This window comes from Phocoena sinus, chromosome 14 (genome assembly GCF_008692025.1).
Source record: "Phocoena sinus isolate mPhoSin1 chromosome 14, mPhoSin1.pri, whole genome shotgun sequence".
Classification (NCBI taxonomy): Eukaryota; Metazoa; Chordata; class Mammalia; order Artiodactyla; family Phocoenidae; genus Phocoena; species Phocoena sinus.
In genome coordinates, this window is record NC_045776.1 from 15,847,293 (window position 1) to 15,874,761 (window position 27,469).

Consider the following 27,469-nt stretch of genomic DNA (forward strand, 5'->3'; position numbering starts at 1 on the left):
TATAATTTTAAGATAATAGGCTTTTTTTACGTTCAACAATATATCAGACAACTTTCTATGTCTATACACGTTTCCATTATGTCACAGACATACATCCACGTTATTTCAACACACACATTTGTTCAGGAGTACCCTTTTAAATACAGACTTTGATCTATTCCAAAAAGACTTTGCCAAAGCACAGAACCGCAAGAGAAAACTTTCTCTTCAAGAATTCTTGCAAAAATAAGAACACTTCAAAAAATAACCTTTAAGATATACAGTGCTGAGTTTCACCCATTTGCTTTAAAATTCTGAAGATGTATTTTTAACTCATGTGATAAAGTGAAAGATGAGGGAAACAGAGACATTAAAACCATTTACTCACGCTCTTAAAGCGTAACCCTTGTTTACCATGTCTCAAAGAACAATTTCTGTCATTCCACTCATCAAGAGACCACATATTCTTGACTTCATAGTAAACTAGGCTTGCCTACGGATAAGTATCCATATTTATGCATATGCCTGATATTTGGTACTCTTTTACTTTCAATGTCCTAAAGGATCTTAGCCTGAGGGAAATCTTATCTAGGCAATCGACTACTTCCCCCAAGTCAAGCAAAGTATGAACCCAGGAGTTCACCAAGCCTCAGGAGAGAGGGCAAAGTGGTTTAGGCTGAGACTGAATATCCTATCATGCCAGGATGAGACAGAAAATGGTATGGTCGACAATAAAAAGCACTGGTCAGAAAGACAGAGTGAGGTAGCTAGTCAACTTTCCAAGGTACCTTTAGTCAGACTTGGTATAGATAAATTCTTATTTTAGGTAAAAAGTCTTAAGACATATGCAAAACAATAGACCAAAACCAAGTATAAAAAAACTTTAAAACCCCATTTATAAAGCATAATCCATTTTATCTGGTGATTTTTAAAATATCCTTAAGTACAAAGGTCCCAGGTCCCAGGAAAAAGGAGAAAAGGGGAGGAGGAGGAGGGAAAGGAGGAGAAAAGAGGGCTGAACAGAGAGACAGAGGGGGAGGGAACAGAACATGTGTACAAAGACATTCACAGTTAAAAGAGTGGCTGGTAGGAATATAGGTAGTACTTGATATGTAACTCATAATTTTTAAATTTAAATTATATTTTAATTAAATTTAAAGTACAAAGTACTTTTAAATTTCTCAAAAAAGGTTGGGGGGAGAATTCCTTTGGGGGAAGGTGGGGGCTGGGATGAACTGGGAGATTGGGATTGACACATACACACTACTGATATTATGTATAAAATAGATAACTGGAACTTCCCTGGTGGTCCGGTGGTTAAGAATCCGCCTTCCAATGCCTCGGGGCAACTAAGCCTGCGCAACGCAACTACTGAGCCTGCATGCCACAACTAGAGAGACTGCGGGCCGCGACTACTGAGCTGGCGTGCCGCAGCTAGAGAGCTCGCATGCTCTGGAGCCCATGCGCCACAGCTAGAGAGAAGCCCATGTGCCACAACGAAGAGCCCACGTGCCGCAATGAAAGATTCTCGCATGCCACAACGAAGATCCCACATGCTGCAACTAAGACCCGATGCAGCCAAATAATAAATATCTTTAAATTAAATAAATAAAAATTTTTAAATAAATAAAATAAAATAGATTAACTAATGAGAACCTACTGTATAGCACAGGGAACTCTACTCAATGCTCTGTGGTGACCTAAATGGGAAGGAAATCCAAAAGAAGGGATATATGTATACGTATAGCTGATTCACTTTGCTATACAGTAGAAACTAACACAACATCGTAAAGCAACTATACACCAATGAAAAGTAAAAAAAAAAAAAAAAATAGAATTCCTTCAACAGGGCAACGCAGAGTCACGGAGATTTCAGCAAGCAGATACCAGGTACAGTTAAAGGTCAAAAAAATAACCAGAAGTCATTAAATAGGTAATAACCACCCTTCTGGTGAAAAAGAGTAGGAAAGAATGTGGAAGCCCGAGGCACAGGAACACCTGGATATGCCCCGGTTATGACAGGGGAGCACTGACAAGGGTACTTCATTTTACTTAGGAGTTTATATTTCTCAAGCACCTGCTCCAGTCTGGGAAAATGCCCTTTCAAGTTGAATGTACAAGTTAATGTGATGCTGTTTTCTTAATAACTGTATTTTATAGAAATAAAGTCAAATATGTATATGAAGAGGCAAGTAAAAGTAATATAAAGAAAAAGTAAAAGAAAGACAGCCCGCTGGATGGAGGGTCCACCCTGACAAACACCCTTCTTTATATGTGACGCCCACCTGGACACAGGGAGCCCACGAGGAGTTTATTCACCTCCACTTACCTAACTTCAGAGCTTTTAGCTCTTAAGTGTTATCTAAATGCTTGGGAAGAAGGGAAGGAAGAGAGGAAAATCAAGGAAAGAGAAAATATGGCCCACAATATGCTGAAGACGGGAGGAAAAGGGAAGGAAAGTCTGAATCACATAATCATTTTTTTAACTCAAAATGAAAATATTCTATTCCATCTTCACAAAATTAGAAAATATGCAACACTGAGCCATGACAGGGTACATCAGAAGTGGTTCTTTACTTTCACATGGAGTTAAAACTGATTTAATATTTGATTTTAATTTGCAGTTGGGTAAAATGTTCCAAAAAGCCCCATTTTCCACATTTTGCTTTATTAATGAACACCCAGGAGTTTTATCCTGAGTCTGCCTGTAGCAAATTAAATAGCCCCTGAAAATTGTGTTTTATTATTCAAGTGACTACATTCCTTTAAAATGCATTTGCGTTTTTGTAACTTAGATCAGAGCATAATCCCAGAAAACCCTCTGTGTGGAAGACAAACTCCTGCTCTTTCCATCTTCTGTTTACCCAGGTACAGGACATCCACAGAAAGACAACTGGAACGGCAGAGCAGTAAGAAATAATTTTTGAGAGCGAAGCACAAAAACATCAAACAGAACTAACAGAAAGATGTCTGCAGAGGGCTCCTTTAATTTCAAAGCCCCTGCCCAGAGGACAACCAATCTGCATGGGATGTCTGCTCCTCCCCTGCTGGCCCCGTGGGACTCCTGGATAAAGCAGCTTTCACAGAGCTCGCCCTCAGTCACTTCCTCAGGAAGTGGGACTAACCACAGCTCACACCCCCACACCCCCCTGCCCAGTGTGGTCCTAGGATTTGGGAAAGGACACTTTCACCACGACTGGCACATCCCGCAGGGCAGAGGCTCCGGCGCGCTCAGCTCTGGGGTTCTGGCTTGGCTCTGTGGAGGCCCCAGTGGGAGGGGACGGGTCCCGCACTGCTGCCAAGGACCAGTTTATGTCCCTCTTCTGCCACCAGACCACCTCCCCGACACCAAGCGCGGGAGACTCAGGGTGCTGGACTGCCCCGTGACTGAAGCCGCACCCGACATACCCAAATTAAGCAACTCCAGTCCATCCACGTGACCGTTGTTTTCTTTCCCTGCGCAAGAGTCAAAAATAGAGTTGTGCTGACTTGCCGGAGCGCCAGGGCTCTCAAACATGGAATATCTACTTAACCGAATACACAAAGCGTCCAAAAATACCTGTCCTGTGTTTTTCTTTAGAAAGCAGAATGTAAATTTGAAGGGCAGGACTGCCCTCGGGTTAGCATTTCAACATGATGGCTCTGCTAGAAAAGCTCGAAGGCCGGAGTCAGAGCTGACCAAATACCAAAGCCCTGCGTCTGAAGAGCTGGCTCAGTTCTGCCCAGACAACTGTGCGAAGGAGTAAGCCCCTAACCGGCCGGCCAAACCCGGTTATTGAAACTCAGCCACCGGTCTTCCCAACGGGTGGCCTTCCTTTCACCTCCAGGAACGCCTTTGGGAACCAGGTCACCTACCTGGGCCGACGGTCTCTGCAGATATCTGGCGCGAGACAGTAAACAGGTGTTCGGGGCAAGGGGCTTGCCCAGACACCCTCCAAGTCTAATGAAAGAAAACCTTCAGCTGAGGAGATTGCAAACTATGGGATTCTCTCTCCAAAACCACACTCACAACCAAGAAATTCTTGAAGTCCAGAAGGAAAAACCTGTTCTTTCCTTAGCTACTCCCGAAGGAAAAAGGGCCAGGATCCTAGTTGCTGGATCTGGAAGACATGCCCATTGATCTTAGTGCACAGGCGCAAAGCTTTAAACCAGAGAAATAAAATCTTCCAAAGTGAGGGGCATCTGTATAAAAACGTCTGGTGCACAGTTATTTGCAATACAGCAAAACACTGGAAAACGTATAAATGTCCATCAGCAGAGAAATTATTAGATCAATTACGGTACATCCTTTTTCTTTTTTAAATTGCGGTAAAATATACATAACATAAAATTTACCATCTTAAACATTTGTAAGTGCACAGTTCAACAGTGTTAAGTCCATTCACATTGTTTATGGTACATCCTTTCTAATGGAGTGCTATGCACTCCTTAAAAGTAAGGTAGAGCAAAAAAAAAAAAAAAAAAAAAGTAAGGTAGAGCTATTATAGATACTGACACGGAACAATCAAGATACACCATTTAGTTGTGGGGGGGGGGGGAGAACCAGTTCCTAAAACAATATATACACTACATTAAAATTAAAAAGAAAAAATAAGCATATTGCATTGTACATGTTTATACAGATAGTTATGTAAAATAAGCATACTGCATTTTATACATTTATACATACAGATACGTAAAATTTATAGATATGTAAAGTCCATAGAAAGGCTTAGGTTTCACACTGAACGTCTGACACCTGAATCCAGAAAGGGCAGGGGCAGGATGGTTTTCAAAGTTCACCCACCTAAGCATTTTCAGTCTCTTACCTACAGGGAAGTAGATGAAAGTTTACATTTCCTATGAACTCGGGGAGAGTCAGAATCATCAACCCTGGCAATTCTGTCAAAGGTACTTTTGCAAGCGCTCTATCTCCCACTGGACATTCCACATTCTTTTAACTAAAAGGCCCCTGTGCCGGCAATTCACTAATTTGTCCATGAGTTTATAGAAATACTGAAAGAGTCTGGGCTAAATCTGTCACCATTAATAAACTTCAGAAAAAGTCATTACAGCCTCTGCTTGAAGTGGGTTATTCAAACAGTTTCAATGATGAGAGAGCAAGAAACAAATTTCTAAATTTCTGTGCTATTAGTTGGATACAAAATGCTTCGTGTTTGGTGAATTCCAATTATTTCAAAACTAAGAAATCACTTACAGACCCATTTAAGTACTAAAAACAAAAGATCCTGGCTTAAGAGAAAAACTCCTGAAGGCTTCAGAAGCATTCCTTTGGCATTTTATAAATGCCACACTTTTCAGTAGCATCTCTATAATTCTAGCTTGAAGCAAAGTATAGATTTTCTAAATTAGAGGTGATATTTTGAGAGTACAGACAGGAGAGCTTCAAAGTAATTTTCCTTTGTCACCTGAATAAGCCTTCCAGATTTTTGCACAAAAATCCTAAATCCTGCACAGAAGCCTTTGTCCCTGAAATGCTCCCATCAAACCAGCGGCTCTATCTTTTGCTGTTTTGTATTTATTTTACCAGCAACTTTTTTATTTTAAATACTAAACAAGCTATTTGCAAACATTTTTGAGACTTCCAGCGTTAGAAAACATGGAGGCGAGCCCTAGCAGCTGAAGGGATCTTGCTCTTCTCTGGGGATTTCACAGTCCAGCCACACGTGCTTGCCGGCTTCCCTCAGAGGTCTTTCTTTTGGAATTTTTACTAGCCCAGTTTTGAAGTGTCGTCCTTGCTACAAGGCTTTGAGTCAGTGGTTCTCAACGGGGGTGACTTTGCCCCTCGTCTGCCACCACAGACATTTAGCAATGTCCAGGACGTTTTTGGTCGGCACATCGGAGCAGGGCGAGGGGTGCTACTGGCACCCAGCGGGGTACTGAGTAGAGGCCAGGGACGCTGCTGAACATCCTGCACTGCACAGACAGCTCCCAGACAAAGAACCACCCAGCCCCAAATGTCACTGGTGCTGAGGGTGAAAAGCCCTGCTCTGCATGGACAGACATTCCCCTTATCACCTGTTCTCCTCCCACCAACACCTGATCCTCCTAAGATCACGAGAAACCTGCTCCCCTGCACACGCACACCAGAGCCACCTCCCAGCCTAGAGAGGGTGGCGTCACCACTGCAGCTACCCCTCCACTTCCTCTCCCACCAGCTGAGGAAGGGTGTAGACAAAGGGGCTCCCCGCAGGGTTATCACAACTGGTCCTGCATTCCAAAATGAGGCCAATGCCTAGTCTTGCTAGATACCAAATTCACTTGAGGCACTTTTGGATTTATGAAAGGTAGTGCTTTCATCTATAAAACATGACTGAGAGCGTCCCCCAACCTTATCATTCACAGCATGTCTACAGGCTGCTGACTTTAAAAGAAAACTCACTTAAAGTTCTCTTCCTGGAGTAGACAGAAAACAGAAACACACAGAGAAAGAGAATTGATCATATTTTGTCCAACGCTATGTTCTATTAACAGGAGGAGAAGGAGGAAGGTGTCTATTTCTCACAAGGCCCTCCCTCATTTTTTACTAATTTCATCAAAGACAACGGACAGCTTGGAACAATGGTCCCCCAAGAACACTCCTCCTGCTGTTTAATTTCCACCAAAAAGGGGAAAGAAGGGATTCTACAGTCTAGGAATTTGGGAAGTGCTGGATTCAGCACCCACACACACACCTTTCTTTCAAGGCTTCTCTGAACTTGCCAAGTGCTGATGTGAACTTCTAGTGCGAAACTTCATTATGGGGATCCAGTGCCCAGGCTGGGAACACTACCCAAGCTTATTGGATGCTGGAAGCTTTCGGGGTGAGACATCTTTGGGACATATTTGAAACAAGGTCTAATCAATTATCCTCCTTGGAAGACGGTATTAGGAAATAGGAGTTCTGCAGCCGACTGTGAGGGAGACTCTTCCTGCCCATGTTTCTGAACAACTCTACCTCCATGTTTTTCTTGGTACTTCCTCTCCAGGGGCACCTTTGCATCGACCCAAGACGACTTAAGGAAAGAACAAGAGAACAAATCTCCAAATACGGAGGAAGAACAAGAGGTAGTATTTCTAAAGGGACTCTGCCGTAGAAATGACTATAAAAACAGTGTTTGACCGGTTCTGTAAGTACTGCCAAGAGGAGGCTGTGTTGCCAAATACACATGCACACAGGTAGGCACACATCTCCGGCAAAGGAAGAAAAATCAGGGGACCAAGGTATCTCTTAATGTTCACCTACTCTCAGTAGCCATAGCCACATCGGTGTCAGGCAGCAAACAAGACACACCTCCTGAATCTTGACAACAGGAGAAATACTGGTTGACCTAGAAGCCGTGGCTTTGAACCTCAAAGATATTTGAGCCTCCCACTGATCAGCTATAGACATGACACCTATAAACCACAGTACGTTGTGGTAGCTAAAACCTGGGCTTTGGAATAAAGACGAATTGGAGTAAGTCCTGGCTCTGCTCTTTAAAAGTTACAAGATTCTGGGCAAGTTACTTCTTTAAGCTTCTGTTTTCTTGAGTAGAAAATGGAGATAGTAAGATCTACCCCACAGTTATTGTGAGAATTAGATAAAACAATCCAGGGAGGTACTGGCTATAGTACCTGGAATATAGTAAGTACATATTAACGTGAGTTATTAAAACATCAGAACAAGGCTAGTGATAGAATTCTAGCATAGAGAAAGCCCTAGAAGAAATTCAGCCACAACTCTGATGCCCCCGAATAGGGGACGATAAGGACACAGATGCCACCAGAATTCTCAACAACTACATGGACTTAATAATGAGCATCCTTCACTCAAATGCCTCTTGCAGAAAGGCAGCCCAGCAAGGTCTTCTAAGAAGCCAGCAGAGGCAGAACACCATTTTCCTATCCTCAGTGACCTGAAATTAGAGCACTGTGTAACCAAAGAAGTTATAGTTAAATCTGAGACTCCAACAGAAGTCAACAATACCCTAATGCCCAAGATTAGGAGGAAAAGAAATTTTTAAAAAATCTGTGAGTCATCTAAATGAAAACCAGCAAAGCTTAATTATTATTACTCAAGTACTAAACCATGTGTTTAATCATTCCCCCAAATGAACGTTGGACAGCTAAACCAGACTTGCATTTTGCCAAACAGACATACACCTGTGAGGGGCCTCAAACATTCATACACTCACACCAAGCCCCCGCCACCCCCCATGCGAGTCCTCAGATATACATCTACACACCCAGGAGAGACCCTAAACATTACGCTTGAACAATTCCTCCAGCCATTCCACCAGTTTTCCTACCTCCAGTGCCCCAGTCCAGTGCATTCCTCAGAGAAGCTGCACGTGCTATGCATTTATGGAGCAAATACTGAAAGCTAATTTTTGAGTGTGATTTTTGAGTAAACACGAAATAGAGAAAAGATTGCATTTCTACACTCAAAAGAGCTCGTACACCTTGGCTACTATACTGAAGAATGTAAAAGGTATAGGCGTCGGGTCCAAAAGAGGCAGGTATGAACACCTACTCCAACAATGACTGGCCACTCAGCCTGGCGTATCTGTTCATCCTTGGGGCCTCAAGTGCCTCAGGCATAAAATGGGTTAAGGCCACCCACCTGTCCGGGTTGCTGTGAGGCCTAATGATTCAGAAATCCAGAGTGTCTCCACACAGACACAGTTTCCTTCACTGCACTTTCCCAAAGTGACCAAGTCACCCTTTAGCTATCTTTCTTGCAACTCTTGTTTTCTGAGTCATTTCCTGCCTCAAAATCTCTGTCCCAGCCTGAGAACTCTGCCCGGTGTCCTCTGCACATGTTTTCTTCTCATGCCAAAGTGCTAAGCTTTCCCATCATTTCCCTCCTTGGATCTTCTTTCCCTTTTTGTAAAAACTCCATCCCTCTATTTTTTCAAAACTGCACCCTAAGTTTATCTTTACTGGAACCTCTACTTCCATGCAATGTTTCCTTTTTTGTGTATTTCCTCCCACCTCTACCTTTAGAAGCCAAATGAGCCTATCGGAGAACAGTGTTAAAACCTGACACAAATTCCACTCCTTTATGGGTAAGCTGTTTCCTGACAGTAACGAATTATGGCAATGCTACAGGCTGCACTCCCTAAACGGCGGAGTCATATAGCAACCCCGGGCTCTAGGCTAGAGGGGAGAGCAGATGAAAGACGGGACAAACCAAGGAGACCCCATCCTGACTGAAAAAGCCAACAGCTGGTCCACAGCATCGTCGTCACGTGTGAACAAGAGCACGTTCTATAAAAGGCAGCCCCCCCTTCATTGCCTCCTTTTGGCCTACAGCTTGTTGAACTTCGCTAATAAACACGAGCAGCTCGTATTTTCACAGCCTTTACTCATCTACTTACTGGTGCGCCGATGTGAGAACAAAGGCGGCTGCCAGACCTCGCTCTTCGGATGACATTCTCTAGAGCATCACATCGTACAGTGGGGAATGCCTGGACCAGACACACCAAAGACAGCTAACACTGCAGCCATTTGCCGTTATGATCCCTCTACTGTAGCAGACATTCCTCAGGGTGTTTCACAAGCCCACTGGCCACCTCCTCTGAAACTACTGTCCCCCGTTTAGGGTCAGCAGTAACCCTGCCCTCCAAGCCACAGCGGATGAGACCAGGACCAATGAGGCTTTTGGTCTTGAGAACTGGCAGTGAGACTGAGGAACACAGGTGATGTCCACCGGCGGCTTAAACGAGGTCGCGGGGACACGTGGGCTGTGGGACAGTCACATGCTCAGGAAAGAGAACGCCGCTGTACCAAGGGAGAGGCACAAAGCGACAACTGAGGACACGTGACCTTAAAAAGCGCACAGAGTAATCTTAGAGCAAGATGATGTCTGAGTTCCCGGTTTCAGGCCCTCGTGGCAGCAGCTGGGGCCTAACGGTTAGCTCCCTTTCTTATGGTGTTAGTTTAAACAGCCGTGTCCTGATCGTGTGTCCTCTAAAGTCAAGCAAACTCCAAACAATCTAGTGTTGCAATGCCTTCCCATGTGAATCTTGTCTACAAGGAGCTACTGCTTCTCCCAATCCATCTCCTCACCTCGGCCGCCTGAGCCGTCCTTGGTTGTCACCATCCCAAGTGAAGGCCACCTCGTAAGGTTGGTTCCGATTCAGTTATCCGGGGACCATGGGCACTGTATCTCATACCGTGCTCACTCACTCACCTCTTCACTAACTCGCTCCACAATCATCCCGTGGGGCTCTCCTATGAGCACAGAGATCACGCACATCTCCTGGTGCCTGTGGTCCTGTACTCTTACATACCCATCGGTCTGCATGCTGTGCACTCCCGGTTCTTTCCTAGCTCCACTGCACTGGGGACCAGCCATCTTTGCTTTGCCTTGTGACGTTCTCTGCACGTCTATCTGCCTGGTCTTTGACGCTGACTCCTGGCATACTCCAGTAAGGCTTCTGACTCACTACCCCACTACATCCTGAACTCACCCCCAACTCAGGTTAACATCCACGGTTCCAACCCTTTTCTCCAGGGCTGTCTCCGAGGCTGTACCCATCCTGAAGGCCCAGCCTTGTCCCTGCTCCCCGCACGGCAATGTGACACCACGGACGACACACTCACGGGTCCAAGACACATACCTCCACCACCCCAGGCAGGGATTCTAAACGAAACGAGGAGCTGACGGATTTAGCCAACAATTAATAAATCGTATTCAATGTGCTGGATCCACGTATCATAGAACTCTCAGTGTCCAAATGTCCAGTAAGATCTAAAACTCAACTAGGATTTCTGTGAAATGGGAGGCTTTACTTGTAGAGAGATGGGGTGGCAAACTATCTCATGGAACAGATGCCATTTTATCCTTACAACTAATTTAATCAATGTCCATTCCCAACATCAGAAACAAGCCAACTACAGTTTTGTAGTCTACAGTTTATCGTTCAAACACATAACCAAACTCCCTCCTAGAACTCAATTTCTTGTTTGGCCCAGGCCCCGGAGTGACCTTTCCCAAGGCATCTGGACCCAGGGACTCCAGGGTGGTCGCCTTCATCAGGCGCTGGACACGCAGGTGGTGGGGACTAGCCATTCTTCAACACCGCCCTGGGAGGCGGCTCATTAGGACTCCCATTCTAAGGAAGAGTCACGCGTCACCCAATTCCTTGTCAGGTATGGAGGCAGAAATAGTGGCCGGCTAACAGCTCCAAGTCCTCACCTCCCATCAGATCCCAAGTCCCTGATCCAAACATGGCACAGTCACTCTTACGTGTTGATTTAAGGCCTGAGAGTCTTCATCACAATGACTTGAAATGGGTAGTAGCCCTGTCGTGTATCTCCTGGATCTCATCTCAATATTAAAATCACCTTGTCTCATCAGACTACAGATGCCAAGGGCTCAAGGTAATAAAGCTGGAGTAACGCAGGTATGTAGGAACAAGAATAAACTGAGGATCCAGTCAGACCCCGTATACCCAGAAATCAGTGTTCACAGGAATAGAGGCGCAGACCTACTGGAGAACGGACTTGAGGATATGGGGAGGGGGAAGGGTGAGTTATGACAGGGCAAGAGAGAGTCATGGACATATACACACTAACAAACGTAGTAAGGTAGATAGCTAGGGGGAAGCAGCCGCAAGGCACAGGGATATTAGCTCGGGGCTTTGGGACAGCCTGGAGGGGTGGGATGGGGAGAGTGGGAGGGAGGGAGACGCAAGAGGGAGGACACATGGGAACATATGTATATGTATATGTATAGCTGATTCACTTTGTTATAAAGCAGAAACTAACACACCATTGTAAAGCAATTATACCCCAATAAAGATGTTAAAAAAAAAAAAAAAAGAAATCAGTGTTCACGCCAGACTGGGCGTGCATGGCTGAAAACCAGGGCTGACCCCAACTGCACTCACTGGCATCAGATGCAAAGCGAGGGCAAGTTCCCATAGTCAGGCCAGGCTGGGAGAATCAGATCACTCTGGAAGCAAAGGCAGCACGTCTGAAACCAAGGGCAACAGTAGAGACTTCCGCTACTCAGTGTGGTCCACGGGCCAGCAGATCACCACCACCTGGGAGCTTGTCAAAAATGCAGAATCTTGGGCCCGTACCAGTCCTATTGAATCATTATCGGCATGTTTTAACAAGACCCCCAGGTGATCTCTATGTAAATCAAAGTGCGAGAAGTCCCATCTGGATAACAAGGGCACCCAGGAGGGACATGGGACTGTGGGCCGCAGGTACAGGACAGCAGCGGCAGGTAGGGAAAGGCTGCAAGAAGCAGGGAAAAACTCCAGAGCCAGCCAGAACCTGGTCCAAGTCTTGGCTCGGTCTCTCACTAGTGGTGCCATCTTTGGTCACTTAACCTCTCTTAAGTCTCACTGGGGATATTCTACCTTTCAGGCGACAGTCAGCGTAAAGCATCTAGCACACAGTAAACTTGCAGTAAATGCTAGTTCCCTTTCCATTCAGAAGCAGACACCAACCCCATAACCTGGGGATGAATTAGGAATATCTGGGAGAGAAAGGGAGCCCAAACTAGGGGAAAATGAGTTTCTCTAACAAGGAGACCCTAACGTAATTCTTACACTATCTTTTTCAACCAAAAGAGGGACTCAACATCAATAAATATGAACACTGCAGGGCACCAGTGGAGTTTCACTGTTAAATTTATTTAGTTGTCCATCCAACAATCCAGACCAGCACTGTCCAACAGAAATAGAATGAAAACCAAATATATAGTTTTAAATTTTCTATTCCTATTTTTAAAAGAAAAGGAGGGAATGTTGTGAAGTAAGTTTTAATAATAAATTTTATTCAACCAAAATGTCCTTTCAACATATACTATTAATGAGACATTTTACATTCTTTTTTTGTATGGGTCTTCAAAACCTGGTGTATATGTTATGCTTACAGCCCATCTCAATTAGGACTAGCCACGTTACAAGTGCTCAAAAGCCATGTGTGGCTGGTGCCTGCCACACTGGACAGGGCAGTCCTGGACAGAAAGGTCCCGGGATCCCTTCTCCACTCAATCTTCCATCACCTCCAAATCCCAGTGTGCAAGACACGACTATCTGGTTCCTGCAAGCGAACATGCGCAGGAAAGGGACGGAACAGAGGCTTGAGCTACCTGCCACATAGTCACGATCAAATTTTGCTTGTTTTTAAACTCTGGTTGACATAAATTACACCAGTAGACAGACAACCCAGACTCTAGCCACTCGCCGACTGGGCTGAATTTTTCTGGGAGCAAAGACAGTTGTAAGATTACAACTACAAAATTTGTCCAAGATTTTCCAGCTACAAAAGGAAGTGCAGCCAAGTAGGAACAAGTACTCTTACCTAGATTTCACCCACTTTCACCAGATATAGGGCAACTGTAACTGAAAACCTAAAGACAAGGCAGGAGACACTCACTGTGTTAAGTTTTCACGCCCCACCCTCCAAAAACAAAAATCACTACTGATAAAGGAGGTAAAAGAACAGGAGAAACACTACCTTCCAAGACAGAAAAGATAATGTCAGGGCTAAGGCCCTTCCCCTATAACAGGAAGCCTCAGGAACACTATAGCTAAGATTTTAGGGAGGTCTCACCACGCACCAGCCACTTCCCTAAGCACTTCATATGCATTTAATCTTCAAAACAACCCTCAAGAAAAGTATGGCTTAGAATTTAAGTAACTTGCTTGAGGTCTCACAGCTAGCCAGGGGCAGAACACAGGTTTATATCATTGAGGGCTGGGCAGACAGGTATACATCACTGAGAGCTGACCAAAGGCAACTGAAAATCTCCACGGCCTTTCCACCCAAATTTAAGTAGAACACTAGCCATAATCAATTCTCAAGCTAGAGACCTCAAACTACCTTCCCCACTCTTGCTATGTTAAATCAGCAAAACTGTTAAGAACCAGCTTATCAATGAGTACCTATATGAGGGCTTCATTTGAATCATTCAAGCTCTCAGGTTCACATGATGTAAGGACTGTAGGTATGAGCTGGCCTATATATACCATCAAAACACATATGAGAAATTTTGGAAGGCAGAGAGAAAGTAATGATGGCAACAGTCTTAGACCAGGAGGTCTAGAGCGCTGGGTTCTAGTTCCAAATGTGCTATTGATATTAACTACCTGCTGAACCACCACCCCCCGGCCCCGGCCGGCACTACCACCAATTTAGGCTCACTATAGAAAATAAGGAGATAACTGTAAATATTTAATGTATTTCCAGCTTTGTGATTTTTTTTTTAACACAGAGCTAGAAATTTTCTAACCTAGAAGTTTTTCAAAAATTCTTACTGCTCAGATACCTAAAGAATTTCTTCCTCACAGAAGAAAATTATCAAAACCAATCCCCATTACCAGACCCATGAGTCAGCAGGAGTTCGGTTCCCTAGAAGGCAAGACTGACTTGAGAAGACAGACATTCAAGAACCACACCACCTTGACTTTACCTTTAGGTCTCTATGAATCCTTCAAGATGCTCAGAATCTCTAATTATGTACAGTTGTAGTAATACCTGACTGAAAACAAAACCTGCATTTGGAGGCCCTGACGACCATCAACTAGAGGATACTTGGTGGGGAATACTTGGGACAGCTAAGAAGGCCACTCTGAGTTCATCTAAAAATTACTTATTTCAGTCTCCAGATTTAGATTAAGTAGAATTTTCTCTCCCCCGTCATTCTAAAACAGGCAGAATTTAGAACTTCCTGTCTATAGCAGATGATCCAAAGAATTCTTTAAACTATGTTTCTGTGTTAGAACAAAAGATTTTTCACAACACCACTCTCAGTTTCCTTTGATTTTCTTATCCTTTTCAAAGAATAAATAAAACAAAAACACCTCTTTGTTCCTTCTCCCAATTTGTACCTCACCCTAGTACCCAGAAAAAAACATTTAATTAAGTCTTTCCAACAGGTTATTCCTAGCACTGTCCGTCTTGGGTGTAGATACAGATTCTCCCCTCTCCATGACGACTAAAGTCAGGAAAACCTGCCTAATTACAAAGGCCCGCTACTGTGCCTCCAGCTTCTCCATGACACACTCACCGTCCTTAACGGCCACTCCCAACGCAAGCGTCTTTGGTGCCTTTGCTGTTTACCAGCTACTTGTGTCTCTCTAGCCTCCTCCCCGCAAGCACCTTCCATGGTTTCCCCTTGTCCCCAAGGCAGAAGAGCCCAGTGATGAGGGACATGCTTCAAATTCTGCCTCCACCACCATTTCTTTTTTCTTTTTTTAAACATCTTTATTGGAGTATAATTGCTTTACAATAGTGTGTTAGTTTCTGCTGTATAACAAAGTGAATCAGCTATACGTATACATATATTCCCATATCCCCTCCCTCTTGCATCTCCCTCCCACCGTCCCTATCCCACCCCTCTAGGTGGCCACCACCACTTCTGGGCTGGCACACCTTGGCCAGGATCTTGGCCTGAGTTTCCCAACCTGCACTATGGGGATAAGAGCACACAGCTCACCTCATCGTCTTGCTATTAAATGCAGGGAAAGGCCACCACGACGGACAGTGCTGCCTGCAGGTGTCAGCTGCTAACACGTGGTCTGCCTTTCTGGAAATGTCCTGCCCTCCAACTTTCTGAAGCATGCTTCTCAAGTTCTTCAGCCCCTACCTCCCCTTCATTTAGGCTTTTTACTATAGAAACCATTATCTTATGGGAGCCCGAACTCAAACCTTTTCATACCTTTCTTCTATCATCTCTGTTCTGTATTAGTTGCTGCCAGTCTAGACCTCAAGCTCAAACAGATCTTGGAGGCAAAGGACACCCCGCGGGCAGGCAACACAACCCAAACCTGAACTCACTGTATCAACACCTCCACCTCCCAAATCTTTTCTGCCTCCTGAGTTCAGAATCTGAGAGACGCGAGTAACCCGTGGCGGCAGGTAACCTCAGAGAGCAGCCTCTGCCCCTACCCCTCCATCACGCTGCATATCCAGTCGGGGCCCAGCACACACACACCTGCACCTGATGCAGTCGCCACCTACCACTCCCTCCCCACGCCAACGCCTCAGAGGGAGCCCTCCTCCTTTCTCCTGCACTGTTGGGGTGGGGCTTCCCCTCTGACCTCCCTGCCTCCAGCCAGAGAAGTCCTCAGTCCTCATTCCATCCTTGTGGTGCTGGCCCAGGACCTCTGTCATGAAAAGTCTTTCTGCCTCTGCTGTCTACACAGGGAAGCCCACGCTGGAATGGACGACATAAAATGACCTTCAGAAGCCTGGCCCTTGTCAGCCTCGTAGCTTCCTCCTACTCTCCCATCCCCACCTGCGACACCAAGCTCTCCCAGGGCCTTTCCACACGCCACTCCATCGGGCTCTCATGCTCTTCCCCCAAGTCTCTGCCTGCCTTACATACTCTTACTGGTTTTGCTCAGCAGCCACCTCTTTCAGGGCTCCTCCCTCCATGCTTGGCACTAGGTGGCCTATTCACATTCCTATCATAGCATCTGTAGGCTACTTCCCACTAGGTTCTCCTCTCTGGATTCCTTTTCCCTCGGTCCTCCCAGTGCCTAGCACAACGTCCGGTGCTTAGTAAACACTCAGTATCTGCTAAATGGATGAAATAATCCCCAAATTAACAATGATTCCCACTTCTCGCGCTCCTCTCCCTCCACACGTCACCATAACCTCTCCTGATCCTGAACACTGCTTTATCCTCTAAAAAAAACCAAGCTGCTTCCAAAATCTCCCTACTTCAGTGCTCTGATGTTGCTTACTTTCACTTCTTTAAAAGACACAAGGGCTTCCCTGGTGGCGCAGCGGTTGAGAGTCTGCCTGCTGATGCAGGGGACGCAGGTTCGTGCCCCGGTCCGGGAAGATCCCACATGCCGCGGAGCGGCTGGGCCTGTGAGCCGTGGCCGCTGAGCCTGCGCGTCCGGAGCCTGTGCTCCGCAACGGGAGAGGCCACAACAGTGAGAGGCCCGCGTACCGCAGGGAAAAAAAAAAAAAGACACAAAAGCTGAATAATTACTTCAAATATTAAAATAACACCAATATTTTGACAGTCAATAAATCAGACAAATTATCATTAACGATAAGTTCTTTCGGCAGCTAAGATTTCAACAGAGATCTTTCGTACCCCTTTCCAAAATTTCGATTCTATTATTGGTTGGTGTTTTATGGAACCTGCCGAATGCCTCTGAGGAGATTAGGAATAACTGCTGAAGGGAATAAAGGCCATTTCACCACTGGCAGGTTCTTGTTTCCACTTTCGGCTAATTCCAATTAGTTCTGGGTTATAAAGCCTGTCATCCAGTTAGTGAGTGGTCTATTATCATGAACATCTCTCATGTGTCTTCAGATAACATTTGCTATGAAAAATTTACTTGGGGCGTCTTAACTGCAGCTGACAAGGCTAGATCTTTTTTGTGAGGAATGACCAGCTGAATTTACTTTCATTTCTAACTTCTAATTCTTATCTACTTACCACATGACTCAGCCATCCCACTCCTAAGTCCTTACCAAAAACTTATGTTCAGACAAAAGGCCTGTATGCAGATGTTTATAGCAGCTTTATTCCCAAACACCAAAAACTGGAAATAATCCTAATGTCTTTCAACGGGAGAACAGAAGAAACAAACCGTGGTACATCCATACAGTGGTCAACACAACTTGGCAATAGAAAAAAGAACCAAGTATGGATACAGAAAACAACATGGATGCCTTTCAAATGCACTTTGTAAGTCAAAGAAGCCATTTGTATGGCATTCTGGAAAAGACCAAATATAAGGACAGAACAAGTCGCTGGCTGCCGGGAGGTTGGAGTGGAGAGAAGAGTCTGACTACAAAGGGACAGCAGGAGGAAAGTTTTTCAGGCAAGGGAACTACTCCCTATGGGTAGTGGTGGCGCATACACAGCACTCCACGCTTGTCAAAACCCATAAAACCGTGGGTTTTACTGTATGTAAATTTAAAAGTAAAAAAAGGGTAAAAAGTTAATTATTTAACCACAACATAGTTAAAGATTATACGCCAAATACAGGCATACCTCCTTTGCGCTTTGCTTTACTGCACTTCACAGATGCTGTGCTTTTTTTTACAAATTGAAGGTTTGTGGCAACTGTCCACTGTCAAGTGACAGTTAACATTTTTTTCAGCAATAAAGTATTTTTTAATGAAGATACGTACGTTGTTTTTCTAGATACGCTACTGCACGCTTATTACAGTACAGTGTAAACATAAATTTTATATGTACCAAGAAACCAAAAACTTCAAGTGACTTGCTTTATTGCGATCATCACTTTCTTGTGGTGGTCTGGAACCCAGACCCACAGGATCTCTGAGGTACTGCCTGTATAATTAACACAAAGGTTTTCCTTGACGTTCAACAGTGGCTGTTGTTATTATTTTGTTGCTACTGTATTGCACTGATGAGGAAGAAATGTTAGGGGGACGGGGTGGGGGGCAACCCCAAGTCTTTCCCCCCTCCCCGTGCTGGCAACCTTTGCGAGGCTCCACAGGAAGGCAACCTCCACCCCAGCTGTGAACAGCTAAATGGAGTTCCACCAAGGATATGGGAAAGGTTATTCAAAACCAACGGGAGACAGACGGTACCCCACAGTACAGCCCAAGAAAGCATTTCAAGGGAAGAAATAAAGGCGGGGGGGGGGGGGCGGGGGGGGAGAGACTACAAATCCTGAAGTTCTAACTCATCCTAGTCAAAGGTATCAGCAGAAAATTCCATCCACGTGTTGGCTGCAGCATTCCTAGACCCTCCTTTAGAAAGGAGTCAAGGTGGGAGGTGGGTGGGGAATCTCTTTGTGAGAAAAGACAGCAAGAGAGAGAGAGAGAGAGAGAGAGAGAGAGAGAGAGAGAAGGCGAGCGAGAGTTCTCCTAAACCAGGAGGCTAAACCAGGAGTTCTAAAAACCCTGGATCCAACGTTCTTTAACATGGAAAAAGTGATGCTAAGTAGGCAAATGATAAAAACAAGCAAAGGTTCACCACCCAGTGACACTTTCTTTCCAGTGGACCCTCCTCAGCCAAACCGACGCATTCTTCCTCCAGAGGGGATGGCCCGCCTGTCGTCCTTGGAGACTGCCCCAGGCAATCCGGAGCAGGCGCTGGGCTCTGGGCTCCAGGTGTGGCTGCCCACAGGGCGACAGACGAGGGGGGGGGGCCCGGGGGGGGGGGGCGCCAAGGGTGGGTGCCACCCTACTCCCACCTGGCTCTTCTGGGCTAGAGGATACTGCGGCTTCTCCGCACTCACATTCCCGAGCCCAGAAAACTCTGTTCCTCTCCGGGACACCTGGGCCTGCCACATCCTCAGAGCCCAGCATGAGATCGCCACCTGAGACAAACCTCCAGCCAAGATGGGCTCCTGACTGCAGCCCTGGAGAACCAGCTCTCTGACCTGCAACGGCTCTCTGCAGCTGGAAAGTGGAAAGACGGGCCTGCGTGCAAAGCAAATGCTATTTTCCAGGCGCCTTCTGGGGGGGGAGGGGGAGTAACAAATCTAAAAACCACAGAGAGTAAACCAGAACGTTCTGGGACACGCCACGCCTTACAAAAAGGGCTTTAAAACATCCTATCAAGAAACAGTCACTGCAAGGGGTTAGCTGTCAAAGGTAAATAAAAATCACTGACTTTCTAAAGATAGGAGTGAAGGACTCAATTATAAAACAGCTTATTGTAGTATTAAGCTAATTAAGGTTTATCACATTAGCCATCTGAGTTTTAGTTGGCACCAGAAAAGCAGGAACAGCATATCATGCAACGTGGATTGGGATCTGCTTTGCAAGCAGATTTCTGCCACATTCAGACACAGAACCTCTGGCAGTCAAAAATGTTGTAGAATTGAAAACCAATTTTCGCACAGTGATTTGTCAAGAATCTTGTTCCATCACATGAGCTATTTACTGGTCTCCCGGTCCGAGATTACATTTATCTCTATTAAATACCACACAAAAGTATTCTGTGCTAACCATGCCCTGTTGTTTCTCTTTTGCCAGTTTTATCACACGCTGGATGCTCTGAAATCCTATGAAAAACATTTCGACAATAAAACCCTTGCATACTTGACACCCTTCACTGCAGATATTCTGCCCACCAACTGTCAGCACACAAGCCATTCTAAGAGCCTCGGCACTTCTGAAAAGACTGCTCTGCTGAATGCAAAGAGGAACGAAATACCCTCCACAGAGCAGGGGAGAGATTTGTTTTCAACCGTGTCTTCTATGGGCTCCCCTTGACTGTACTTTTACCAAACCAGAAGACAGAACTAGTTCTAGCCGTTGTTGCGTTCGTCTTGGATTTGATTCTGGAACTGCTGGTTTCCTGTTTGGGGAAGTTGCAGTTCTTTTCACGAGGAACCCCAAGGCGAAATGTTTCGTATTCCCCTGTGAGGTCTCACTGCCTTTGTTCTTTCCTTTGCTACCACTGATCACTGCTGCTTCTCTCTTCTCCTCTAAAACCTCTTTTGGTTTTGGAGGATGCATAAAAAATGCCAGCTCAAATCAAACTGTCATCCTTTAAGGCCCTGGACATTTTCTACCATCCGCTGCTGTAAAGATCTGAGTTAACAGGCATCTCTGCACAGAGGAAGCCAGACTACCCAGTCTCCTCCTGGCATTGCATTAAGTATTCCATATTAAAACGTATGCCACAAATAATCCAATGGCAAACTCACCGTCAACACCCCACCCCCGCCCAAATCAATAAAAGCCATTCCACCACTTGACTCAGAGTGAAAAGCCTTTCAGGTTAACACACAGAGCGAGGTAAAAAGAAAGGTGATGAATAAACAAAAGGCAAATCTACCTGCAGACTCCTCAGATCCCAAAAAGGTGGCTAGGCTGCCTGGATTTGACAAAGTCCTTCCATTTCCCTGTAATCCTCGGGAAAATGCCCCATGCGTACTGCTTTAGTCTTATGCAAAACAGTGCATTCCCCACAAGGCCCTGACGCCTACCATTCTCTTCAACTTGCTTCTTTTCAGGCCTGCCTCTTATAAATGACCAGCCACATGCGATTTAATGAAGTCATTCTGATTTCGCCTTGATAGCAACACTATCATAAAGTCACCCTAATCCCATTAAACTTGGCTAAACGTCAAGAGTATTTCTTCTCCACTCTCCACCCAATATTATCTCCAGGGTACCAAGGCACTGTCAATCTGTGTCTGCACGGATCTTCGAATAAATACTTAAATTCATGCTCAGAATTATCATATCTCACCTTGTGAACCTTGACCTTTTGGAAAGACTTTGGACCAATGTTCAGTTACTGTCACACGGTTGCATTCTCTGCAAATATGAAAGGGTTAAAAGCAGCCCCAGTCAACAGGCCTACAAGGAAAAAAAAGACAGCATGTATGCCTTACAGCATCACTGGAACGCATTTATGCTCATTTCCTAGAACAATATTGTTACCTTTTGGCCTTCATAATAGTCAGAAGCATCCCCAAAACCCTTTAGTAGCTTCTAAAAGGAAAAGCACAAAACAGAACATACCCTGCAAGAGAAAAAAAGCATGCAAAGTAGCAATCTCCAGCAACAAACTATTATTACAAACCCATCAGTTCATTTTGGTTTTGTTTTGTTAAAAACATAGAGGAGAGAGAGAGAGAGAGAGTGAGAGAGAGAGAGAGAGAGAGAGAGAGAGAGAGCGCGCCTGCAGAAACCAAGTGTCCCCACCCTAGCAAGGCACATTTTTTTCTTTAATAAGGGTCATAAATCTCAGCTCCTTGTCCATCCCTTAAGCAAAAGAAAAAGGCAGGAAAAGCCCAAGTAATCTCAGACCTTGCAAACCTGCACATTTTTCCCCATCTTCTCTACACAGACTCTTCTAGGGCTCCATTAGTCACGTACCAGTGCTGTGTGGTGTCTAAGTGTGCATTCACATACTGTGTTGGGATGGTCCCTTCCTGCAAGCTCCTCTGCTTTTGGCTGCCATGAAGGGAGGAAGCTGCTATCCCACTGTAGTAGCTCAGTGACTGCATTGTGCTCAGGAGCTGATCTGCCTCAAACCAGTTTCAACCGGTTCTGGTCACCCTACATAAAAAAGCTATGGCAACCCTCGCTGAGTTGCCAACAAGTCCCTGAAAATCATCAGCACAGGGAGGATCTCGCTGGGGGTGGCTGCTCCCTCTTAGGTCCTGGTGAGGACGGGAAGGTCATCGTGGGTCCCCTCCACCGGCGCACAAGCACACAGCCCTGGAAAGGCTCCCCTCACGAGCACCCCAGAGCCCCTCGGGCCCATCCCCCCTCCCGTCCACCCCAAAGCCCACTGCAGACACTGCTGCCCCTCCTTCTCCTTCCCCCACTTACCTCCCACAACCTGGCTCAGATCTTTGTGTACGTGTGTGTCAGTGTGTGTGCTCTGGGTTGGTGGCTGACAAAGAGCCCCCAGGAAAGCAATCTATGTGTGTCTGCTCACCCTGGCTGCGTCGGCGGCAGGGGCCGGCCTCGGCCTCCTAGCAGAGTGCTGCGGGCTTGTTGACCAGGCTCCTCTCTGCCTGTCACCCCCCCACCCAGCCCCCTCCTCCCGTTCCTCTCCTCTCTCTCGCAGCCTTGTCACCACCACCAGCAGCCCCCCAGTCTCCTCCTCCTCCTCCGACCTTCTCTTCTTTCAAGCACCTGGGGGGAGTAGTCCAAATCCCTTCACCTCGGGCAAGAAGTCTAGGGCTGCCCGGGGTGGAGGCGGGCGGGCGGGGGGGGGGGGGGCGGACTCGGGGCCAGTGGGACAGAGGGGCACAGAGGCCTTTTAAAAAATCCGCTGCGCAGCGCCCGCGCCGGAGGGGGGAGGAGGCGAACGGCGGCGCTCACGTGGCCCCCCTCTCGAAACCTGCGGGGCCTAGCCAGACCGGCTGGTCCTCGGCCCCCCCCAAGGAGGCCGGCGGGGCGCGAAGGCCGGCCGTCCCCAAGGCCAGGGTGGGACAGGCCGCGGCCGTCAGGCCCAGGGGCCGGAGCCTCACGCGCCGGCCCCGACCGCAGGGCCGTGCACGAGGGGCCCGCGCCCCCGCCCCTCGCCGGAGCCCGCCCGCGCCGCTTCCTCCGCGGCCCTGCACCCCTCGCTCGGCCCGGCCGCCCCCTCGCCGCCCCCCGCGTCCCGGGCGCACACCCACCCCCTGCCCGGGGTTGGCCTTCGCAGCGGTCAAGCCCGGGCGTCTGGGCCGCAGCTCGGATGACCTTTGTTCAGCGCGGCGCCGCCGGCGGCTGCTGCTGCTGTAGCTGCTGCTGCTGTCGTCGTAGCGGCGGCGGCGGCGGCGGCGGCTTCCATGTTACGGGCGTGTCAGCCGCATTCCCGCTGCCGGGGTCGGGGTGTGCGTGTGCGGCGGAGGGGCCTCGCCGCCGGTGCCGCCGCCGATGCTGCCGATGCAGCCGCCGCCGCCGCCGCCCGGGCCGCCCCGCCGCCGCCGCCGCCACCGCCGCCGCCGCGGCCTTGCGGTGCGCCCGGCCCGGGCCCCGCGCCTCCCCGGGCGCCGCGCTCTAGGCCGCACGGCGGCGGCGGCGGCGGCCCGCCACGCCGGGGCCTACGATCGGGGTGCGGGCCCGGGCGGCGGCGGCGGCACCGGCGGCTCGCCCGAGCGGCGAGCGAACAAAAGGGAGCGCGGGAGAGGGGGAGGGGGCGGCCGGTGGGGAAGGGAGGATCGGGGAGAAGGAGGCGAGACGCGAAGCCCCGCAGCCCGCAGCCCGCGGGCGCGGACGCTCGGCCGGTGCCGACTCCGCGGAGGGAAGGCGAGCCGCGCGGACCTGCCAAGTCTCGCCCATATGCGGCCGCCGCATCGCGGCTTCGCCCCGGAGAGCGGGGTGGTGGTGATGGTGGTGCTGAGGGCCTGCTGCTTTTTCCAGCGGCATTGCAGGCTCTCACCCAGTCCTTTTCATGGCCCCAAGCCGCAACTTACTCAAGTGGAAGGAAGCAAGGCCTCGCCAAAGATGGTTGCAAAAGACCGCGAGCCTCTACCCAGGATCTTGAAGCCAAGGTGGTGTTTTGTTATCCTTGTAATGGTGGCCAATAAGTCAGAAGAGAGCACGCTATCTTCAGATGCATTAAATCTGGAATTCTCCCTGGAGGTGGAAGAAGGGGCTCTCTTCTGGGTAGTTAGTGGTTTGGAGCCCTTTTCGCCTTAAACTGAGCCACAAAAGAATGGAAGACACCCCCTGGGGTGGGGAGAAAGCCCTGGTGTAAAAGACACACGTTTTGCTTTCGGAGAAAAAGCCACTGGGGCCAGATTGAAACATGGCATGTTCAGTTCGTGTAGCTTTTTTTTTTTTAAAAATGGGGGAATGATATTGAGTAAACAAGATGTAATAGCCAAGTCTTTAAATTCACGAAGGGAGATGTGTACAAATGTAACAAGCACATATTGTACATACAGCAGGTGGTCACAGCCTCCAGAACACACACACACAAAAGATACATACATAAACCCCGTAAAGACTACAAAGGTGTATAATCGTTACCACGTCCGAGATGGAGACAATATATTAGCACCAGATCAGGTATGCTGTTCATATAGCCTTGGGTCCTGGTTCGTACAAGGTTCACAGACGTGCACTCGGTTGAAAGGTTTTTTAAAAAACGAGGAACCCCCAAATCAACCGAATTGTGCTTACCCTAGAAATAGGACAAAATGGAAGGATCTGAAAACAATGTCACCAACACCTCTTGAAAAGGCTCACTCCTGTTTGATCGGACTGTGAAGATACTAACGTTACTCGAAGAGCCGTGAAGACTCCCAACACAGGAAGCGTTTCTGTGCTTTATTTTAAATTACATTAATTGGTTAATATTTGCAAAGTGTGCTGCAAAGTTTTCTTTTGTTAGTTTTTTTTGGGGGGGGGAGGGTGTTGTGTTTTTTTGTTTTGTTTTGTTATCTCAGTGTGCCTCTGCTTTGCATTAACTTCCATCGAGGAAGCCATTGTTCTCTGTTATGGGGTCATTGTCTGATGTAAATTGGAAGTAGCATTTTTGCTATTTAAGACTTTTCATGTAAATGAACTGAATGTTTCACGGAAGAGTTGTTGGTCTTTAATTTCAAACAGCAAATTGTTTGGAGTTGCACGTAAATTGGGACACGTATTTACACGTGTTTAGAAAGACCTATGTAATCTGCACATTTTGCCAGCCACGGGATCACATTTATCAATGTTACAAAATGGTGAAATTGAAAACTCATCTTCTTTTAGCCTGAAACCGGTGCCAGTACTCTGTGGGTTGAGTTTCAGCTTTACCTGGGCTTGATTTCATTTGAAAGGAGGCCTTTTTTCTTCTCCCGAAGGTGGGCCTTTATTAATATGCATGTAAAAACATTACGTGCATTGGAAAGGATACAAGGCCTTGCTTAGCTGAAATCGTGATCCACTACACATATTACGATGTATGGAATTTCATAATGTCCACACAATAGTAAATCCTAGCTTTCCTCGATTTAGAATCTTTGTTTACTTAGAATACCTTCTTACCCCTCCCCCAATTCCCTTCTCCTAAAGAGTTGAAAGCACGGCACAAAGTGTTTGAATGGTTTCAAGAATTGTACTTCCAAAACTCAAGTCTGGATTGCTTATCGCAGGAGCCTTCGGTTGTAGAACCACCTCACATGGCTTGAGAATATCATATACTTTTTGAGCAGAGCTTTTTACAAAGCCCAGTATTTTGGTCAAGCCTCGGAAATTAGTTTGAAAGCACAATTCATCATTTGCACCAACAGCAACAGATAACATTGCATCTGCTTTTTAAAAACCTTAACCAACCAGAAGTAAAAGATAATAATTTCTTGCAAATTATCTCAGTTCTATTTTTACAAGGAGGATTTCAGAGAAATCCCTTTGCCAGGTAGATCAGTAGTGAAAAGCAAAGCACCCATCTTTATTCTATGAAATCACTGAATTTCACAGCAGAAAAAAACAATTTTTAGTGTAAGTTAAAAAAAAATAAATAGCACTACCCCTCTTCCAAAAATTAATACAAAGGTTCATTCTATTACTGTGCATATGTAAGGCTATCTTGGGCACCACCCTGCTTTGGGCAACAATAGAAGTAAAGAATGAAATAAACTATTACTTGACTGCTGTAGATATGAAGGGGCAGAACAAAGAAATCATATTATTCTTCTGTCAAATAGAAACTAAAGGAATTCCGAATCCTTTGGGATTTTGTTGTTGCTGTTTTTATTGCTAACTCTTAATGTCTTCGTTTATTCCTCCAATCAGTGTATTGCAAAATCCCAGCATTTTTTTTTTTGCTTTTTTTTTTAAAACCTTTTGTGGTTTGAAGCTGACTTTGTAGGCGCATATAGATATCAGTCTACACATCATACTTTCCCTCCGAATTCCACTATGAGATTGGGAAATTCCTTTGTTAGGTAGAGCACACAAAAGGTGTCTTCCTTGAGGGAAAGGAGAAGGAAAAAAAAAGAAAAGCCTTTTCTTTATCTCACCATCAAAAGGCCCGACAAACCACTCCTTAAACTGACAGCCCCCTGACTTGAGCTACATATTTTGTAGCTCAAAACTAAGACTAGGCCTAGGAGTTTATAGAGTTTCATATGTTAAATTTGTTGGCTTGTTTTCAAAGGAAGTATTACATTATTTAACACTAGCATTATAATTTCAAGATCTGTAGCTGAGTGGCCAGCAAAGGGGGAAAAAAAATCCATCCTACGTCTTCAACAAAATATTGAAAGAATCAGAATTTTTTAATATTTTCCAAAAACATACCTTTGAAAGAAATCATAACCAGATTTAAGTTATTATTATATTAACCTGCCAGAAATAGACTGAGGGGAGGTCTAGGAGAGGATTCCCCTTATTTTTTGTTAGTTATTTCACAAACAGATTTTCCATAGCAAAGCTACCTCCCCTTTCCCAAACCTTATCTGGAAATACCTGCAGAGCCTTCACTCAGAGACCTGAAGGAGGTGGGGGCTATGTCCTATTAAAAGATAAACTGAGGGCTTCCCTGGTGGCGCAGTGGTTGGGAGTCCGCCTGCCGATGCAGGGACGCGGGTTCGTGCCCCGGTCCGGGAGGATCCCGCATGCCGCGGAGCGGCTGGGCCCGTGGGCCATGGCCGCTGAGCCTGCGTGTCCGGAGCCTGTGCTCCGCAACGGGAGAGGCCACAGCAGTGAGAGGCCCGCATACCGCAAAAAAAAAAAAAAAAAAAAAAAAAAAGATAAACTGAGACATATTAAAATTTTTAAATGGGGATTTGAGCAAAAATCTTTTCCAATAGGGCAGTGCCAAACCAGAAGTGCTAGGGGACTCCACCTACAGAGGCTGGGGAGAGGCATCGGGAGAAGGTGAGGACTCAAAGCAAGGAAATTATTTGATTGGCTACAGCTTAAAACCTAGTTGGCTGTTTGTGATTGGCCGTCCTTATCGGTTTTGATTTTGTAACCTGGAGGTATTTCCGGGCTAAGATTTTGGTTTATTTAAGTAAGTGGCATTAGAGCCACCTCAGTTTAATGGCCTCCTCATTTAATTAATTTAACGGTTCAAAGTTGGGCATTATTTAAGAGTCCCCCTAGATATCCGAATGACCTCCGAAGTCCTGGGCCCTGGATGAATTCACTAATCTTCATCTCCTACTGTCTC

At 46.4% G+C, this 27,469-nt stretch overlaps 1 protein-coding gene across 4 annotated transcripts in view; it reads right to left on the bottom strand.

Moving 5' to 3' along the window:
- Nucleotides 1-23,242, bottom strand: part of ZNF532 (zinc finger protein 532) — a 135,939-nt gene extending 112,697 nt beyond the window's left edge. Inside the window, exons 1-3 of one of the 4 annotated variants that reach the window (XM_032603088.1) lie at nucleotides 23,001-23,241; nucleotides 21,307-21,388; nucleotides 21,113-21,222 (exon numbers count right to left, since the gene is read on the bottom strand). The gene's annotated coding sequence lies outside the window, so the exon portion shown is untranslated. Of the gene's footprint in view, nucleotides 1-21,112; nucleotides 21,223-21,306; nucleotides 21,389-21,744; nucleotides 21,857-22,312; nucleotides 22,378-23,000 lie in introns of those variants that run through there. The other 3 variants (XM_032603090.1, XM_032603091.1, XM_032603089.1) reach the window with 3 other exon arrangements.
- Nucleotides 23,243-27,469: the final 4,227 nt, after the last annotated feature.